Raw genomic sequence first — 11360 nt, 5'->3', positions numbered from 1 at the left:
AATAAAATCACGAAGACACATGGGCCCATAGAACAAAAATTAAAAGAAATACATGCAGTCTAGGGCTCCGTGATTATCCCTTCACATTCTTTGTAGCACATAATAACAATTAATCATTCTAGACAAGAAAATGAATATCCCAAAAATGTCGTGATATTCAATATCACGACAAACAATTATATGCTGAAAACAATAAGTTTAAAATTTGCAACTCATAGGGTGATTAAGCCTTGTGCATCCAATACACGCAATTAAACCAAATTAATTAAAGCAATTTAATTCTAGAAAAATTCCAATTTTCTCCAAAATTAAATCAGCAACAATAAATATTTTTCGAAAAATGTGCAAAAATTGGAAAATTCAATTTTCTGCAAAAATGATGAAAAATAGCCTAGCCGTCAATCGTCAGCAACAGCAGCAGCGCAGCGACCACACAACCGCCCGCGCGGGCAATGGCTTCCCCAGTCAGTAGTTCAGTGCTGCAATACCATTTGTTTTTCACACATTAAACTGAAATTAAAATAAGTATTTTATTAGAAAATCCAAATTTCATAAAATACTTAAATCATCCAAATTGCAAAAATTAAATAAATTAATTTTCTCATATAATTATCAAAGAATAAGTATAAAATATATCATGCTTCAAAAGCAATAAAGAACACATTTTCATGCTTATTCACAGAATACCACGGCACCTACATCGTAACTAGGCTCTGATACAACTTGGAAGGACACAGTCCTTCCGTCTATCGTCTCTCAGCCTTAGTCGAGGGCATGAAATTAGGTGCCAGTTTTCATTCTGGACTAGACATCTATGCTTAATACTTGAGATTGTGTTACGCCAAGTTTCGCGACATAGGAACCTCCTTTTCCTATTCGATCAACGACTCTGGCCAGAGATTCATAAGGTGTGAACGCATCTCCAAGTGCAAAGTAGATACCTCTCACATACAGATAGGGGACGGATCCTCTTCTTGGAACTCACCGTATTCACTACATACTTCGACTGCACTGGATATGACTTATGATGATCATGTTTTTGGCACAATCACCTCCCGCACAGATCCAAGATACAGTCATCATATGTACGTGACTGTTGTGATTCTTCAAGTTTGAGGACTAGTTTCGTACTATAAGAGCTGGGGACTCAAGTATACCGATCAAGTTTCTAAGGCTTCCATATGACGATCCCCACGAGTCAGTTCAGTCAATTGACCGCCTTGTCAACTAATTTCACTAAAATTGCATAGACGTCCAACGTCTGTAGCCGATGAAATGCGGCAATCATCCAATGAATGCAATACTCAATGCAAGTCTCTGTAGGACTCTTGATACCTAGTCTCGAGGTCATCGACTTGGAACATTTCAAACCAACCTTCAAAAGTTAGTTTCATAGCCTCCATCCAATGCGGCAACCCAACTACATGGGTCATTGAGTGGTCTGTGGACATCTATTGTGACATCAAAGTAGTGCTTAACGTAATATGACAAGCATAACAGACACATGTGCCAAAGTTGAATACTTACCATATTCGTCGGGACAATATTGATTTAGTAAAGATTGTTAGAATGGTTCTCCAAACCACCAATCTAATTGGCTTTTGGTCACCTATTCCAACAGTTCAATTACTAATAAATTGATTAATAATGTAAGTACGGTTGCATCCACTACATGCTAATACGTTTCAGTATAATTAATTTTTGGCCTTTGGGTAAAGTCTTGGGCCACAAGTATAGCTTTGTACCTTACAAGTTCATTTCATTCATTTCTCTTTTGTACAAACAACCACTTATTACCAACTGGCTTGAACACATATTGGTGCTGGAGTAATAGGTCCAAATACTTCTCGCTTAATTTCAATTTTTCCAATCATTTAAGTGTTAGCATTCCTCCATAGTTTTAGGATCATTTTTATTTTCATCTATGATTTAGACGGCTACAAAATAGGCAAAAATCTCATTTATTTCAATTTCTATTCGATGGTAAATTGCATTTTTGGTCTAAAAGTGGACTTGTTTCCAATTTTGCTCCCATACTATAGATGATTCGCATATTGCATCCTATATTTATTTTCTGTTCCAATTTCGGGACACAAGAGGAGCAGTTGTTAAGTTGCTAACGGTGGATGCATTTTCCATTAGATGGGTGCAAATTTGAAGGGAAAATGTAATATTAAATGAAAGGGACAAAGATTATTTTAGTCCATTAACGGAAATTTCTTTTTTTACTATATGAAAAGTATGATTCAATATTCTAAAATTCATTCATTAATTATTAAATACTTGTGATTCATGAAAACCTAAATATAAGTGATTTGTTTTTATTGAAAACAGTGTATTAAATTATCGATATATAGATAAATAATTTCAAATTAAAATATATATTAAATAAAAATTACTAGATGCAAGAAATTACTGTAAAAGTAGACCAAATAACCATATTTATAGAACTCAAACCGATGACCTATTGGTTGTAAGATGTAACCACGCAATTTGAACAAGATCTAAACTTCCAATTTAATTTAGAACTTCAAATACATTTCATGAGAATTTTTTTTTTCTAGTTATTATGTGCTGCACCAATAAGTTTTAGACAAATTTATCCATCTATATATATATCTACATATCTATAAAATTATGAATCACCTAAAAAGTTTTTTTTTTTTTTGGTTGGACTAAATTAACCTTACAAATATTTATTTTTTAAGGATACAAATGTAAAATAATATACTTATTATTTCTTATTAACTCCTCTTGACATTACACATATACTCTTAATAATTACTTCTTACATTATTCACATTTATTCCTAATAATTACTTTTCACATCATACTTATTTAATCATATAATTTTTTTGTATATTCATAGTATATTGCATTTACTAGGTTTTCCCCTATCATATAAACCTACAAAAAATCACAAAAATTGAAATGATTTAATGTTGAAAATTTAACTAGCATACATATAAATGAGAATTCGTTAGATCACTTAACATATCAAAATAGGTTAGATGTTGAATGAAAATCAATTAAATGAATTGTCATGTAAGATAACAATTTGAAGAGTAACACAAATGCTAAAAAATAATGAGAATAAATTAAATCACTTATTACATAAAGTGAATACTTTTTATTGTAAGATAGATTAAAATGTAAATTGAGATTTGACATGTAATTACTATGTATGTTATAGAATATCTTTATTGTCTCTAATACAATACAATAAAATATAAGTGTACAAGTTTTGATGTTTTCATAATGTACGATAGAAATTGTCGATCCTTGAAAATGTTAAAATGTGTAAATGCTATTCTTAAACCATCACCACACATATCCATTTTCAACAAGAAAAAGTAGAAAAAAAAATGGCATAAAACCATAGATAAACACTGTCTATACAAGGTTTCCTTCATTGCTGCTAGAGTACAAGGTTAGATACATCAAAAGTAGAAAATATTTTTTCTAATATTTGTTCATTGTCTAATGCAGTTTGACAACAAGGACCTACAATAGATAGTTTGTTTCAGAAATATCAAGAGCACCGAAATCCAATTTTGTGAGATGGCCATTGAGCTACAACAAGTTAATATGCACTTTTAGCATAACATTCAACATATACATTTAAGTAGATCAAATATATTGCACATTATAAAGTAAAAGTGACATAAAAATATTACTAGCAATAAGGAACATATAAGTTACCATGTAATTAAATTGAATTATTATGACATGCATACATGGAATTAAATATATTTAAGTTTGGCTTAAATCTTAAAATGTTACAAATTAGAAATTAAATGGTATTCATGTCAATTTGTTTTGTCACTAAGTAAATTTTATTGCATATATATATGCTAGGAAACATTCAAAATAGGCATATGAAAAAAAAATATATATAGGTAAAGTAAATTAATTAAATTAATTTCAAGTTATTCATATTTTAATTACAATATCTATAATATGGTATCAAAGAAATTATAATGGATCAATTAAATAAATAAAGAAGCTTTAGGCTTCTTGATTAAGCCATTACCTCAAAATACTTCAGGTGGTGAGAGAATCAAATATTATAGTTATCATCGCTACAGGGATAATATTGAAAATGATTGGTATAAAATAGTTTACGTACTACTGGAGGTAATGTAACTCATTACTTATTTCAAAAAGCAATGAAGTTTTATAAAACAAGTCCACTTCGGGCGATGAAATCAAGAAATGTGTGTTTACTTCTGGAGGCAATATCAATTAACATAGAACTTTTTATTTACATATATCCACTTCAGGAGACATTGAAATGTATAAAAATATGATTATTAATATGTCATTATTAAATAAACAAGAATAAAAGTAACTATGATATTGTAGAGGTAAACCAATAAAGAATAATAATAATACATAGAAAAATTAACATTCAGTCTTTATTGAGCATAAAGTCTTGTTGATAACTTGTTATAAATTTAGAAAAATTTTATGTTTTTTAGGCTATTACTCCTAATAGTATATAAGAAAACAATATATGTATTCTTTCCAAATCTCTTTTCGTCTAATTCTTCCAAAAGATTTTGTACAAATGAATTACATAGTGGTATTTGTAAACCACCAAAATTGTGGTTACAAACTATACTACTAACGAATATAATTACAAAACATCATGGGGGATACAAAAGGTTATAAGCGTTAGGGCAAATTATATTTTTCCATCCAAACTATGCCCGTTTTTACTTTCTCCATTGAATTTTTTTTTTTGTATCAACTTACCATCACAATTTTGCAAAATTTTTAATTTTCCATATATGATCGTCTTTTTCTTGATTTTCTGTTCGAAAAACCATCACATGTTGTGCATATGTAAAAAATATCATATTACATAACCTTTAAACATCACATATGTACTGCATGTGATGTTTTATTTGACAAAAAATTTGGTTAAAAAATAGTTATAAATGATTAAAGGTAAAATGTTGTAAAGTTGAGATGGTAAGTTGAAACAAAAAAAATTTAACTGCCAATATATAAGTATGCTCATAATTCGGATGGAAAAGTATAAGTAACCCTAAACATTACGAGAGAATACTAAGAAATCTATGCATTCAAATTACATGTACAATAGAAGGTGATTTCATTGAAGATAAATGACTACAATTATATCTCTCCAGCTTGTGTTGTTTTATTTAGTAGTACTTTTTTAATTTTATAACCATTTTCTAACCATTAATTTCTTAACCATTTTTTATGAAAACAAGTTATTAATTAAACGAAGTAATTTGATAATTTTAAATTAAAAAAAATCTAAGTAAAAGGAACTACAAAAATAAAAACAATTCAACAATACGTAATTTAGTGAATTTTAAATTAGTTATGTTAAATATAGTTTCATATTAAATAACTTAACTACATATATGCTAACATATCTTAAAACATTATTCATTAATATTGAGTACCAACTTTATAAATTCAAAATTTTAAACAATTTATGTGCATTTCATATACGTATATATAAAATATGCATACATTTCAACGGATTTATAGTACTCTTTTTCTAAATATGAAGTTGAAAATATTATAAAATAGTTGAACATATCGAAATATTAGTTAAAAATTCAATAAATTAATTTTTTAAAAGTCTCAATGATCGAGCATCAAAATATAAAAAAATTAATTTCAATTTGCCCTTCTTTTAACATCTTCAATAAAAGAAGAAAAGAGTAGAATGTCTATATTTTCACTGCATTATCAATTTTATTATAATCATGAATCAGTAAAGTTTAATTGTTCCTTTTTGGAAATAAAAAGAATAAAGAAAAGCAAAGGAAGAAAGATGATATATGCATCTTGCTCTCTACTTCGTTATGTCCTTTAAGCTGTTTAGTTTAATTTCTTTCTTATCAAATACCGGTCAACCGTGGCCATTTCAGGAAGAATTTCATTGAGTACAAATCATATTCGCATTTTTCAATATTCAAGAACTCCACTAAATACTTCTCGATCCAATCAAAAGGTGATTAGTTTGGTTCATCACTATGAGTGTAATTCTTTGAAACTCATTAAACGGAATTAGACTTGTGAACCCCATACTGATTTTGTGTGTTTTGGTGACTTACAAATATCACACTAGATCCAATCCAATGTGCAACTGATAATCTCATTTTGACCTACAAAATAGCTTTTGTGGTCTTTCTCCTTCTTAGAAAAGGTTTTGAAAGCTAATGTTTCCAAATCGCCTATTTCTAATGCTCTTTGAGTCCATCACTCGTTCTCATCCTCAACTAGAAGAGATTATCCAACCAGAATGGTAAGTTCATTCTTGATTATCATTTTATTCTTTATTTCAATATGCATAATCCAATTATAAGATAATATAAATTTTATGTTTTACCCAATAGACATGAATCCCATTTAATGTCACATAAAAGACTTCATTGATTAAAATACGTAATCAAAATTGTCCAACAATAATTGAAATCACTATTTCAATCATGCTAGGTCACATAAACATTATACTATTATGATCACCACTGAGCATAACTAAGTCCCTAGTCTTTACAACAGCAGCCCCTCTATCTCTAAGCCGTAGGATCTTCTTGTTTCAACTTTTCTATTCCTCTTCATCACCTGTCTCGTAGATTATGAATTCAGTGGTATCCAATAACATGGGTAGAATGGAGATTATGTTAATACTCAATTAAAGATTTTACCTTCATCGGAGAGGAGCTCAGGACATTCCCTCTTCCAATAGCCCTTCACTCAGTAATAAGTGAAAACATCATTCGTAATCCTTGACTGACGAACAATCTTCCTTTTTCCTTTACCCCCGCCTGATACCATAACGTGATCACTTGAAATTGTAGAAGCACTAGAAGAACTCTCATCACTCTTCCTCTTCCCCCCTTTGCCACCCTAGCACTTAACTTTATAGGTTAAAGCCTCTCCCACTAGTATCGCCAGATGCAGATTTGTCAATCGTTGTCTCATACTGGACCAATATATTAATCAACTCATGAAGGTTTTTCTCAATCACATTCATGTTATAGTTGATAATAAAATGATGGAAAAGGGGAGGTAGTGATTGTAAGATCACGTTCATTCTCGAAATAAGCCAGGAGGTCTCTCAACTTTCCTACTTGGGATAGGATCATCTTTTGATGCTTTCGTACGGACGATCCCTCAACTATTGTGCATCACCTTTTCCACGTGATTCAGAGGATTTCAAGTGAATCACGTTGCTTGGTGTTAGACCCAACCCATCAACCAAATCATAGGGCAGACTACCACTGCCCCACGACTCATGAGATTGAGAAATAGGTGTGTATTAACTTCGTCCACAATAATAGTGAACTTCATTTCAATCCAAACGTGCCATGACTCGTGAGACCATGTATGGGTTAAATAAACTTCCTCACTGCATTACCGTGGATGGAAGATATGTAATAACAATCCTTTGTTTATTTCCATTTTGGGTCTAATATTTTAACTTGCTCAGACCAAGTGAAGGTGATTTGTTATCTATATGACCGAGACCTCATCACATTTAATATTTTTCATGCATAATATTCTAAATATTAAAAGCATTAATCAAAATGCATGACACGCAAAAATAAAAGTATAGCACGCCACTATTGGATAATCACAAGCCCAATAGCCTATGCGATATACTAAACTCATAGTAGAGCCATTGACAATCTAGGGTAGGCCCATTAACATACTATGGGCTTTGTAATCTCTCTTTATTTCTTCATCTCCTTCGTGGGCTTCGACCTTCGGGCCTCTTTTCCATCGGCCAACCGATGGATTTCTCCATAGGCCTCCATCGTTAGAGCTAAACCTCCCAAACTATTACACTTATTACAACTAAAAAGAAACCCCAAACAGAAGTTGCGGGAGTTATATAAATAGGGAGAAAACATGCCTTAAATAATTAGGCTAATAATAGAGAGATAAGAAAATAAGTGGCACGCATGCCACAACCCAACAGAAAATAAACCATCCAATGGATTTTGTGATCATCCATATTAATCCAATTAACAGAACAATACATTTATTTTCAAAATAAACATGCACAAAAAATATAACACAAACCATACATTGTAATAATGATATCTAATATCATATATTAATCACATACCTAATCCAAGGGCTTCTATATTAAAAATAATGCAACTTAATTATAGAATGAAGTTTTTTGTTTTTTTTTTCTACATTTCCAAGAATCAATTATATTTTAGATATTCCAAAATTTAAGAAAAATTCTCAAGCCCAAAATTAAATGAAAAATTAAAATATCTAAAACCCTAGATTTAGATATGCAATTAAAACAAAAATCATGCTTCCAAAGTCGATTAAAATATATTATCCTATAAATCCACATTAAACATGTCAGATTCTAGGCCTATACACCGAACCGGGCTCTGATAACACTTGAAGTGAATGGATCGGCCCAGAAACCGCCACGGAAGCTCAAAAAATCAAAAATAGTGATTTAACATACAATTAAATCTTGATGAATGGGTGTACCCGTGATCTTTTCTTCGACCTTCAGTGCTAAAATGAAACAAAGAAGGGCAATAATTACGAGAAAAATAAATAAGAGGGATGAAAATACTAAATGAGATTTTTACCATTGTTGTTTTTTTTGTTCTACTACAATCGTTGATTCCTCATTCTGTATCATTCACGGTGAGATCTCGATCTAGAGAGCCTCCAAAGACTAACACACCACCACTAAAGGATGTGGATTTTTTGAGCTAGCAATAAACCTCCACAAATGTGCAAAGAATCAATAATGTTATTGTTTAATATTTGATCCTTTGTTCCTCTTTGGATCTCTAAGATCTTTAGAGGGTTTCTGGAGAGGAAATAGGAGAGAAATTTCATGAATATATTTTTGCAGCAGCTGCTGGTGAGTTGTGAGTATTTTAGAGGCTTTATATGTGACCTAGTCACAAGATACCAAGGAGCCTTAACCTAGCAAGACTCCTTCAACCACCTAATACCTCTATGCCACACCACACCCAAGGAGGAGTTTTGACTCCTTAACCTAGCCATGGTCTAACAAAGGACTTGGGCTTCAATTTTAATGGACTGAGCTTGATTAATTAAAATAAATCAAGCCCATGTTTAATGAACTTTGAATCAAACATAATTTAATTTATAAGTCCAATATTAAATATACTTTAATCCAATTAAAGGATCCAAGCCTTTTATTATCTCTCTTTTAACTTATAAATCTAATTCATAATTCGGACCAAGCCCAGTAAAATTAATCCAATTAATTTTAATAGCTAACTTGAAATTCTAATTAATCCAATTAATTAAACTAAAGTCATCCATTGAATGGATTAGTCTAAATAAATGATCCAATCAGTTATTCTCTTGAAGATTTAATTTAATTCAATTAAATTAATCCGACTCTTCTAGAATTACTTCCAAATTAATTCCAACCCTTTATAGTGGTAGGGTGTGACTTTTTAAGTTCACCCTCAGCTAGACTTGGGCGTGTGCGACCAACAAAATTAATTAAATCCAATTTAATTAATTATTTTGGATTATTCCATAATCGGAAATAGCTCGTTACAATGACTGGTCGTGTAGCAATGGTCCATGGTACTAGAAACTAGCTGAATAGCGACATGAACATGTAGGCTCCGAACCTGTACAAGTACGGTCCTACTTTTAACCGTTTCCCGATCTTAGAATTGGGCATGGAATTAGGCATTGGTTTCCATGTTTGACTAGACAACAATGCTTAATACTCGAGACGCATTCAAATGATCTGATATTAAAAACCTATCCCTGATCGACTAATCATTTTGGCTAAATACTTTTATACTCTAATCCATTTTAGAGCGCTTAGAAGAACTCACTGACATATACTAACAGGGGACAGATACTCTAGATATCCACCGTCCTTGCTACATACTCGGAATGCACCGGATAAGGCCTATGACGATGATATCGGACGACACAATCACCACGCGCCATATCCAAGATACAGTCTTCATATGCACGTGACTGGCATGATTACTCAAGTCCGAGGATTAATCTTGTACTGTCAGAACCAAAAAATCCCAGCCATACCGATCAAGCCTTAATAGTTTTTCATATGACGATTCCCGGAAGTCAGTTTAGTCAGTCGAGTACTTTTCCATCTAATCCACTAAAACAACAATGAAAACCTATGTCTCCTGCCAACGAAACACAACTGCAATACTTAGTGCAAGTCTCTATAGGACTTTGATGCCCTGTTTTCAGGTTCTCGACTTGGAACGTATCAAGCCGGGACCCATATGAGTTGGTTTCATAGCTGCCAAATCTATGCGTACCCCAACTCCACGAGTTTCACCTTTCGATGTGTGGTCATTTGGTTGTGACAATGAAAACCCCGTTCAATATCAATGGTAAACACAATAAAACCCCGTTCATGAACTCTTACCATATTCATCAATCTAATATTATTCGATAAAGATTGAAGAATGACTAATAGCCAATCTAACTGGCTTTTTGTCATTCATTCCAACAATCTCATGGCTCGTTTGGACATTTTGTGGTCCATGATTAATATGAAAGTAAGTAAGTTGCAGTATTCATCCGTTGATGATATTGATTGCATCCATTCATTTTATTTTATTTTGTTTTAGTATTGTAATAACGCTATTGTATGCAGCAGTAAATCAGTTTCTTGAAATTTTTTACATGAATTCTTCATTATATGTTACAGGAATTAATCACACAACTTATTCCTCGTTAATATTTAAGGATATAGCAATGATTAATACACTTTTATTGATATCACAAATGTTAACATGCAATCACAATTCTTGTTAGTCGTCTTATATTAATATATTCGCATTATACATTCATTCATAAATCTCAAATGCAATCGCGAACAATTTGATTTAATTTATCCCTATGCACATTAATAAGAAATATATATAATCCTATTTGCGACTAGTTAAAACTTGCCGATACATTTAGTATGATCAAAGAAAAGAGGTATTACCTACTCAAACTTAATTAATACTCACTTCCATATGAGTGTGATCAACGAAGGTGTAATCCATACTCAAACTAAATTAATACTTACTTCCATATGATGCTTCTACATATGTACGAACAAAATTTATTATCTCCACTTATACCAATTAAACTAGTGTTCGAGCAGTTAGTATAAATTACTAAAATTATTAAAATTATAAATTTTGTTCATACATATGTAGAAGCATCATATGGAAGTAAGTATAAATTTAGTTTGAGTACGGATTACCTCCTTCGTTGATAATATCCATATGGAAGTGAGTATTAATTTAGTTTGAGTAGTGTAGAGTGGAAATCAATAGAAAATCATATCCAACTATTATGAATAT

This window comes from Sesamum indicum, unplaced genomic scaffold, assembly GCF_000512975.1.
Source record: "Sesamum indicum cultivar Zhongzhi No. 13 unplaced genomic scaffold, S_indicum_v1.0 scaffold00210, whole genome shotgun sequence".
In the NCBI taxonomy this organism is placed as follows: domain Eukaryota; kingdom Viridiplantae; phylum Streptophyta; class Magnoliopsida; order Lamiales; family Pedaliaceae; genus Sesamum; species Sesamum indicum.
Note: the sequence above shows the minus strand (reverse complement) of the source record.